The sequence below is a fragment of the Artibeus jamaicensis genome, unplaced genomic scaffold (assembly GCF_021234435.1).
Source record: "Artibeus jamaicensis isolate MK-2021 breed Jamaican fruit bat unplaced genomic scaffold, CSHL_Jam_final scaffold_612, whole genome shotgun sequence".
Taxonomy (NCBI): Eukaryota; Metazoa; Chordata; class Mammalia; order Chiroptera; family Phyllostomidae; genus Artibeus; species Artibeus jamaicensis.
Window position 1 is genome coordinate 12,782,944 of NW_026522049.1, and position 9,606 is coordinate 12,792,549.

Here is a 9,606-nt window from a genome sequence, read left to right on the forward strand (position 1 = left end):
ATATACCACACACCCATATTTTGGCTGAAATATTTAGGAAGAAAATCTTTCTTTTCAAGGTTTTAATTCCATTTTTATTTGTTTATGTTTAGATACTTGCTTTTATGTTATTTTAAAATTTTTCATAATTTGTTTTTGAATATTTTATGATACAAGAAATTTTATGTAACAAATAGTTACAAAACACAAGAAAGGATACAATGTATTTCAGTACTACCCAAGTATAATGTGCCTCCTTATTTTTCCCTCAAAAATTTGGGCAAAAAGTATACATTGTACACAGCAAAATGCAGTAAGTGATGTATCTCCTAAGTGTTTGCCCAGGTGAAATGACATATGCACCAGTTTTTTAAATGAGATTTTATTGATTGTACTATTACAGGTGTACTGACTGTTCCTGAGGAACAACCCCCAGTCCCTCAGACAATCTCCCCTCCACTGTTCATGTCCTGGGTCATGCATATAAGTTCTTTTGCTGCTCCATTTTCAGTACTATGCTTAACATCCCCATAGCTATTCCGTAACTATCTATTTGTGCTTCTTAGTCCCCCCCATCTCTTCACCCATTGCCTACAGCCCCCTCCCATCTGGCAGCCATCAAAACGCTCCCCATAACCATGATTCTGTCTCTGTTCTTCTTGTTTGCTTGGTTGGTTTTTTAGATTCAGTTGTTGATAGATAGGTATTTATTGCCATTTTATTGTTCATAGTTTTGATCTTCTTTTTCTTAAATAAATCCCTTTAACATTCCACATAATAATGGCGTAGTGGTGATAAACTCCTTTAGTTTTTTCTTGTCTGGGAAGCTCTTCATCTGCCCTTGGATTCTAAATGATGTCTTTGCTGTCTTTGCAGTCTTGGCTGTAGGTCCCTGCTTTTCATGAATATTTCTTGCCACTCCCTTCTAGCCTGCAAAGTCTCTTTCAAGAAATCAGCTGACAGTCCTATGGGATTTCCCCTGTGAGTAACTAACTTTATTTTCCTTGCTGCCTTAAGCTCCTCTGTGTATCTTTAAGCTTTAACATTTTAAGTATGATGTGTCTTGGAGTGGGCTTCTTTGCATCCATCTTGTTTGGGACTCTTTGTGCTTCCTGGACTTGCATGTCTATTTCTTTCACCAAAGTAGGGAGGTTTTCTTTCATTATTTTTTCAAATCGATTTCCAATGTCTCGCTCTTTCTCCTCTCCTTCTGGCACGCCTATGTTGCAAATGTTGAATTTCTTGAAGTTGTCTCAGAAACTGCTTATACTATCCTCATTTTTAGTTTCTTTTTCTTGTTTTTATTCTGATTGGTTGGGTTTTGGTTCCTCATGTTCCAAATCATTGATTTGATTCTCAACGTCATCTAAATCACATGTTGTCTTCCTGTAATTTGTGATTTTACTTACGGTGTCCTTTATTTCTGACTGGATCTCTTTTATGCTGTTGATGTCTGTGTTCACTGAGCAACCTTATAACCAGTGTTTTGAACTCTGCATCTGATAGATTGATTGCTTGTCTTCATATTGTTTAGCTCTTTTTCTGTAATTTGATCTGTTCTTCCATTTGGGCCAAGTTTCTCTGTCTCCTCATTCTGGCAGCCACTCTGTGGTTGTTTCTACATATTAGGTAGAGCTGCTTTGACTCTGTGTCTTGGTAGTGTGGTCTAATTTAGTGGGAGTCCTGTAGAATCCAGTGGCACAGCCTCCCCTATCACCCGAACTGAGTACTTGAATTGTACCCTTTGTGTGGACTGAGTACACCCTTGTCTTGTAGTGGAGCCTTGTTTGCTGTTGGTGGGTCAATGGGAGGGATTTCCCCAGGCCAATCAGTTACAAGGACTGGCTGTGACCACTGACCACCAACCTAAGTATTGATTTAAAATACTGGCCATCCCTGGCCAGGCAGCTCATCTGGTTAGAGCATCTTCCCAATAGGCCAAGGTTGCATATTCATTCCCCTGTCAGGGCAGATGCAAGAATCAACCAGTGAATGTGTCAGTAAATGGAACAGGAAGTTGAAGTTTGTCTGTCTCTCTATCTCTGTCTATCCTGTCTCTGTCTAAAAATCAATACATTTTTTAAAACAATAATAAAAATGAAGTAAAACATTGGCCAGAGGATAGAAATCATGTAACTGCATATCTGGTCACTTATAGTCCCTTTCAAAGTTCATGGTGAGGGACACGTGTTCCCATGGATGTTTTTCTTGACCCTTTGTCCTTCACAAATGTTCCATAGATGTCCTGTCACTTTGGAGCCATCTATTTCCTGGCGGGGCCTCCTGATTTTCCTGAATGAATTGGAAACCAGGGCATAGTTTTCATTGAGTAGTCAGCTACTAACCTTATTGGGGCTCCCTTGTATGTTACTTCCTGTTGCTCCCTTGCTGCCTTTAAGATTCTCTCTTTGTCTTGGAATTTTGGCATTTTAATGATGATGTGCCTTGAAGTGGGACTCTTTGGGTTTCCCTTGATTGGGACTCTCTGTGTTTCCTGGATTTATTTGACCTTTTCTCTCATCAAATTAGGGAAGTTTTTTTTATCATTACTTTTTCAAACAGGTTTTCTATCCCTTGCTCTTCTTCTCCTTCTGGTATCCCTATTATATGAATATCATTATATTGTCCTGCATTTCTTTTAATCCCTCCTCATTCTTTCTGAGCCTCTTTTCCTTTAAAAATTAACATATTTTAATGAAGTTTCTAAATATAGATTTAACATACCGGCCATTCCTGGCCAGTCAGCTCAGATGCTTAGAGCATCTGCCCAATGTGCCAAAGTTGTGGACTGATTCCCTAGCCAGGATTCAAGAATCAACCAGTGAATGTGTCACTTAATGGAACAACAAGTTGACTTTTTCTGTCTCTCTGTCTCTCTCTATCCTGTCTCTCACTCTAAAAATCAATACATATTTAAAAACAATAATAGAAATGAAGTAAAATATTAGCCAGAGGATAAAAATTGTACACTTGCATATCTGGTTCTTTATGCTCCCTATCCAAGTTAATGGTGAGGGGCACATGTTTCCATGGGAGGTTTTTCTTGACTCTCTGTTATTCATGAGTGTCCCATAGATGTCCTTTCACTTTGGAGCCATCCACTTCCTGGTGGTGCCTCTTGATTTTGCTAAATTATCTGGATACCAGGCCACAGTTTTCCCTCCTTTGCCCAAGGTCGTCAGAGCTCCCAACATGCCCAAAGGTGCAGGCTGATTGGAAGACCAAGGCATGCAGGCCACTTCATTAAATACTTGATGTGAAAAAACAATACATATTACCCTAAGTGTTAGCCCAGGTGCAATGGCATATGTACCACTTTAATGGAGGTTGTGATCTTCCTGTGCATGACATCACAACCAGGTCATAATGGGCAGCTCAGATTCCATGGTAACCTAGTGACTTGTGGTTAAACTTTCTTTCTCTGAAACCAAGGAGAGTTTTTAGGGAAAGCCACAGTCCATTCTGAGGGGCAATGGCAGTACCTTTCTCTTAATTTATGCTTTTTTTTATTATCTAGAACTGCTTTGGACTTCAGAGGGGATGAACTGTAATGCCAAGTGGACCTCAGCCAGAGCCTGGAAGCCCTACGTCCCTGAATGTCCCTGTGGCCACAAGTCTGTGGAGATCAGACTCTGTAGATGCAGATTCCTGCCCAGGTTTCCACAGCCCAGTGACCCCTGAGTATCGGCATGTCCAGTATCTCGGTCCAGATTCTGCTCTTTTTCTGAGACTCAGAGGTAAGAACATCTTGTAAGGTTTGCAGCCCATTGGTCTATCCTCCTCACACTTTCTCAGTCATGACATGAGGGACAGAGGGTGGGGAATCTTAGAATCTTGTTTTCTGGGTGGAAATTATTTCTGAGTAAAAGCAGGGGGTTGTTCCACTCACGTTGCTGCCTTTTCAGTGATGAAGTATATTTGCTAATTTTGAATAAAGAAATAAGGCCTAGTGTTTTTACTGAAAGGAGAACAGATATTTGTGCGATATATCAAGATCTTGGCTGAATCTCTTCAGTATCTACCCCAGAATTCACCCTCAGGACTTCCTAAGTCCCTAAACAGAGCCTTTGTCCACCAGTGAAACTTGTAGGACCATCAGGTCTGTAACAACACATGGCCCAGGTCACAGAGCAGCAGGCACAGCAGGCACCCTTGTCCCAGGCCCTTTGTGTTTCTGGGCCCATCTCCACCTAAGCAGCTTCTCAGCTCCCCCCACATTTGAGCTGGAGACCCTCACACATCTGAGCAGTGTGCTGTCTCCAGCATCAGAGGCCCCTGGGCACTGAGCTTCTTCATCTTGTGTTGCAGGAGGCGTCACATTCCACAGATTACCACTTACCTTTCAGTTGTTACCCGTCCTGTTCAGTATCCCTGGGCTGTAAGTGTTTGACTGATTGAGAAGCCCCCTGAATTTGAGTCAGATTCATTGTAACATTCAGACCCTCAGAGTCTGTCAGGAAGTCCTATCAACACTGTGCCCACTCACTGGTCCAGGCAAGGTCACCTTCTTCTTCTCCTGGAACAGCGGGAGGGACATACTATGGATAGAAAAGGCAACAGGACTTCCACAGACAAGGTGGGGACACAGGGCTGCAGGGGCATGTGCCTTGGGGTGGGGAAGTGAAAGGATGTGCAGGCCTTTTGGCTTAGCAAAAACAACTGTGGTGACCTGTGGTCCACATGACTGGAAAGGCATTTACAGAGCAGTAGGTTCATGTAGGTACCAGGGAATGGGGGTACCAGGGAATTTAGGTACCAGGAGATACAGGTACTATGGGATGCGTGTACCAGGAGATGCCTCAACTGAGGTTGCTCAACCAGGTTAACCACGTGGCTGCTGCATCAGTTAGAGTCACATGTAGTTACAGTTTTCCTCCATTTATTGTCATTTTCTAAGTTTCTTTTTCTCCTTTTCTCTCTTCTCATTCTTCCTATTTCTCTGCTTTTTCTTCTCCTCCTCCTTTTTTTTATTTTTTTTATTTTTTATTTTTTGCCCAACTCTGATTTGTAGTAGAATGATGATGTGGTCAGAATCAGCACCCCTGCATCTTCTAAATCCTTGTGTGCTCTACACAAGGTGTGTGTGCCGTCTACCCAGGTGTGTGTGCAGCTTCTCACTCACTAGTTTCTTGGGTGTGGGTAGTTCTCATGCTGCTGTTTAGACTTTCCTTCCACATCACCTGACTCTCCAGTAAACCAGTGTGGAGATTTTTCAGCTGCTACTTCTCTTTCTCTTATGCATTATAGAATAAGAGGAAGTGACAGAATGGGCCCAAGGATATTTGGACCCACTTCCAAATGATCCTGAGCTAAAATTCCATTGGTCACCTGCCCTCAAAACCTCCTATTCTTAGTGCAGGGACATGGTGACAATTTGGATTCCCAGTCCAAGTTCAGTTCAGAACCAGGTCCCATAGTCTGTAGATTATCTGTTTCTCTGCTTTCTCTCCAATACACAGTTACCCTGGTGAAGGCTCTCATTGTCTTGGGAATGAAGGAAAGGTGACAGTAGAGATGTACTATTGTCTGTTGGAGTTTCAGCCAGAGGATCAGGTCGTTCTTTCACTGAAGAATTAAAAACTGTAACTGTCTGCCCTGGCTGGTGTGGTTCAGTGGATTCAGTGTGGTTCAGTGGTTCACCCCCTATCTTCCATTGAGTCCTTCCCCACAGCTGTGAGCCTGCCCTCTACCTGTCACATTAGATTTTTATCATTGAAAGCCTTCAGTCTCCCATGCCAGGTGTGGCCTTAAGAAAAGAGTGACCATGGAGGCCCTCAAATATTTTATGTTTTTCCTCTGAAATGTACTTCTCAATGTGCTGATGGAATGTATGCCATTTGAACACTCCCAGATTGTGAAATAGGACTTATATGATAAAGCCACTCCAACATTCCTGTCCCCCTAAGCTCTTGAAATCCTCCCTCCACATCAAAGGAAGCAGCTGTAGCCTTTCCATGTGGCAGTTTCTGGGACATCACTGAATGGTTTCTTAGTCAACCATCCCCTAAACATTCAGATCCTTTTCTGTTGGCCCAGATATAGCTACAGATATAAATGCAGAACCTCTGCTTCATGGGCCTGAATTTATAAATTCTCTTAAACCAAAACTGTGTTTCTTTTTAACATGATTGTCCACCTTTCTTTATTCATAGATGTATCACAGGTTTTTCTTTTTGCATATGTTTCAAAACACAGGCTGTGTTCTAGTGGAGCACAGTTCCTCATGGTTCCCTCTCTGTCCTTTAGGGCCCTTCAGGGACCTGAGCCAAGGTGGCAAAGGCCACAGGAGAGGTCACTCCCATTCCTACCCTTGTGTGTTTCTTCTTGCACATTTTCCAGTCTGTGTCATAAACCAGTCTATGCTAGTTTACTCAGTATCAGTTACATCCCTATAATGTGGTTGTGCCATGTGGTGCCAGGTCTACTAAGCTGCCTTCATCACTGAAAGTCCAATATGTACCACTGTACATGGATAACGTAGTCTTCCTTTGTGTGACATCACAACCATGTGATAATGGACAGCTCAATTTCCATAGTACCCTAGTGACCTGTGGCAAATCATTCTTTCCTAGAAACTTAGTAAAGCCTTTTGGGAAAATCACAGTTCATTTTGAGGGGCAATGGAAGCTCCTTTCCCTCATTCTTTGTTGTTTTCAGCTCGTACTGCTTTGGGCTTCAGAGGGGATGAACCCACCTGTGATGCCCTGATGGGCCTCAGTTAGATCCTGGAAGCCCTGCCTCTTTGCAAGTCCCTCTGGGAAGGATCCTGCAGAGTTGGGATTCAAGCGAATACAAATTGCTGCCCAGGTCTCTAACTCCAGTGAACAATGAGTATCAGCTTCCCCAGCGTCTGGGTCTGGGTGGTTTTGCTGTTTCTCTTTGACTCAGAGAGTTAAGGATGTCTTTGAGAGCTTGCAGCCCTGTGGTCCGACCAAAAACCGCTTTCTCAGTCATGACATGAGGGACAGAGGATGAGAAGCCTTAGATTCTTGCTTTCGGGGTGGAGAAGACTTTGGAGGGTGAGGAAATGAGGGTAGTTGCACCAATCATGTTTATGTATTTGCACAGATGAAGTATGTGTGTCAGTTTGACTCAGAAAATAAATTCACGTGTTTTTACTTAAGAGGACAGTGGTTTTTTGTGTGTGATATTGAGATTTGGCTGAAAATCCTGAGTATCTACCCTTGGATTCAGCCCCAAGTCTTCCTCAGGCTGCAAACAGAACCTCTCTTCACCAGAGAAACTTGTAGGACCATCAGGTCTCCAGCAATGTGTGGCACAGCTGCCCTGAGTCAGACCTCTGTGTTTCTGGGCCCATCTCCCACTGAGCAGCTTCTCAGCTCCCCCCACACCTGGGCTGCAGACCCCAACACAGCTGAGCAATTTGCTGCCTCCAGCATCAGAGGCCCTTGGGCCTCTGGGCCTCTTCATCCTGTGTTGAAGGAGGGGCTGCATTCCACAGATTACTGCTTACCTTGCAGCTGTTACCTGTCCTGCTCAGTATCACTGGACTGTAAATATTTCACTGAGTGAGAAGCCCCCTGAATTTGAGTCAGATTCATTGTGAAATTCGGATTCTCAGAGTCTGTCAGGAAGTCCTAGCAGTACTGTGCCCACTCACTGGTCCTGGCATCGTCACCTCCTCCTGGAACAGCTGGAGGGACGTGCTGTGGATGGAAAAGGCAGCAGGACCTCTGAAGACTAGGAGGGGACAGAGGGTTGCAGAGGAGACGTGCCCCTGGGTGGGACAGTGATGGGATGTACAGGCCAGCCAAATGAGTAAAAACGACTTCAGTGACCTTTTGTTCTCATGACTGGAAAGGCATTCACCAGATCAGTATGGACATGAACCCTCATGAACCCTCATGTCTATCTAGGGGATAGAGGTACCAGGAGATGGAAATACCAGGAGATTCCTGAACTGAGGATACTCATCCAGGGTGATCACTTGGCTGCCGCAGCATGAGTTAGAGTCATGGATAGTTACAGTTAGCCTCAATTTACATTCATTTTCTAAGTTTTTTTCTTCCCCTTTTCCTACTTATTGTTTCTGTTCCTCTTCTCCTCCTCCTTCATCTTTTTTTTTTGTTTGTTTTGCACAAGTGTAATTAGAACTGGAATGCCAATGTGGTGGGAATCAGCACCCCTGCACCTTCTAAATCCTTATTATTAAAGCACACACCTCTGCCGTCGTCCCAGGTCTGTGTACAGCTTCTGACTCACTAGTTTCCCGGGTGCAAGCAGTTCTCATGGTTTCTGTTTACAATTTCCCACCATATAACCCTCATTGCCTAGTGAACCAGTGTGGAGAACCTTTCAGCTGCTATGTCTGTTTTTCTTATGCATTCTAGATGGAGAGGACTGTGACAAGTTGAGTCGGACCACATTTGGAGCCAATTCCAAATGGTCCGGAGCTAATATTCCATTGGTCAGCTCCCCTAAAAGCTCCTAGTGTTGGTGTAGGGTCACAGTGACAGTTTGGATTCCTAGTCCAATTTCAGTTCAGAATGAGGGTCCAGTGATGATTTTTTTTTCTCTGCTTTCTCCCCAATACACAGTTACCCTGGTGAAGGCTCTCATTTTCTTGAACATGAAGGAAGGGTGACAGGAGAAATGTTCTGTTGTCTGTTGGGGTTTTATCCAGAGGATCAGATCTTTTCTGCACTGGAGAAGTAAAAACTGTAACTGGCTCAGGACAGGGTATTGATTAAGGGACAGACTGACTGTCTTTATGATTCCTGCTGCACCACTGTTCACTTACCCTTGGGATGTTTCTCCTTGTACAGATTCTGTAGGAATGTGGGGCCTTGCTGTCTTCACTTCTAAGAGCCCCAGGACTAATTAGCCAATATTCCAGCTTAGTTCCAGCCAGACTAATTTCCTGCGACTTTGAATAGCTGTCTTTTAGGTGATGAGATCTACCAAGTGTTTAGTGATTGGACAAGGCCCACTGGCTCCTTGTACCCCAATACCCAATATGTACCAAGATGATTATTTGGCTTTAATTGAATTTCTTGTGGTGACTCGGTGCAGAATTTTACATTTTAGTGTACATTTACTACTTTAGTCAATAGTCAAGGCTTCAGTTTCATAATTTATCATGCCTATGCCCTCCCCTCCACCATCCTTCTCATTCCCCCACCAGTCACCAAAATGTTTTTGTGCCTGTGTATCTTTCTTTTTTTGCTCAGTCTTATACCTCTCCCCCTGCCGTTTATCCAGCCCTTCCCCACAGCTGTGAGACTGCTCCCTATCTGTCACATTAGATTTTATTATTGAGAGGCTTCAGTGCTTGCTTCGGCAGCACATATACTAAAATTGGAGCGATACAGAGAAGATTAGCGTGGCCCCTGCGCAAGGAGAGGCTTCAGTTTCCCATGCCAGGTGTGGCCTTGAGAGGATAGTGATCATGGAGGCCTTCAAATATTTTACGTCTTTCCTTTGAAATGTACTTCTCAATGTGCTGCTGGAATGTATGTCATTTGGACACTCCCAGATTGTAAAACAGGACTTAAAAGACAAACCCACTCCAACATTCCCATCTCCCTAAGCTCTTGAATTCCTCCCTCCACATCAAAGAAAGGAGCTATAGCTTTTCCATGTGACAGTTTCTGGGCCGTCGCTGAA

General features: G+C 43.6%; 1 pseudogene; it reads left to right on the top strand.

The window, feature by feature from the left end:
* Positions 1–9,267: 9,267 nt before the first annotated feature.
* Positions 9,268–9,340, top strand: LOC119039886 (uncharacterized; annotated as a pseudogene).
* The last annotated feature ends 266 nt before the right edge of the window (positions 9,341–9,606 follow it).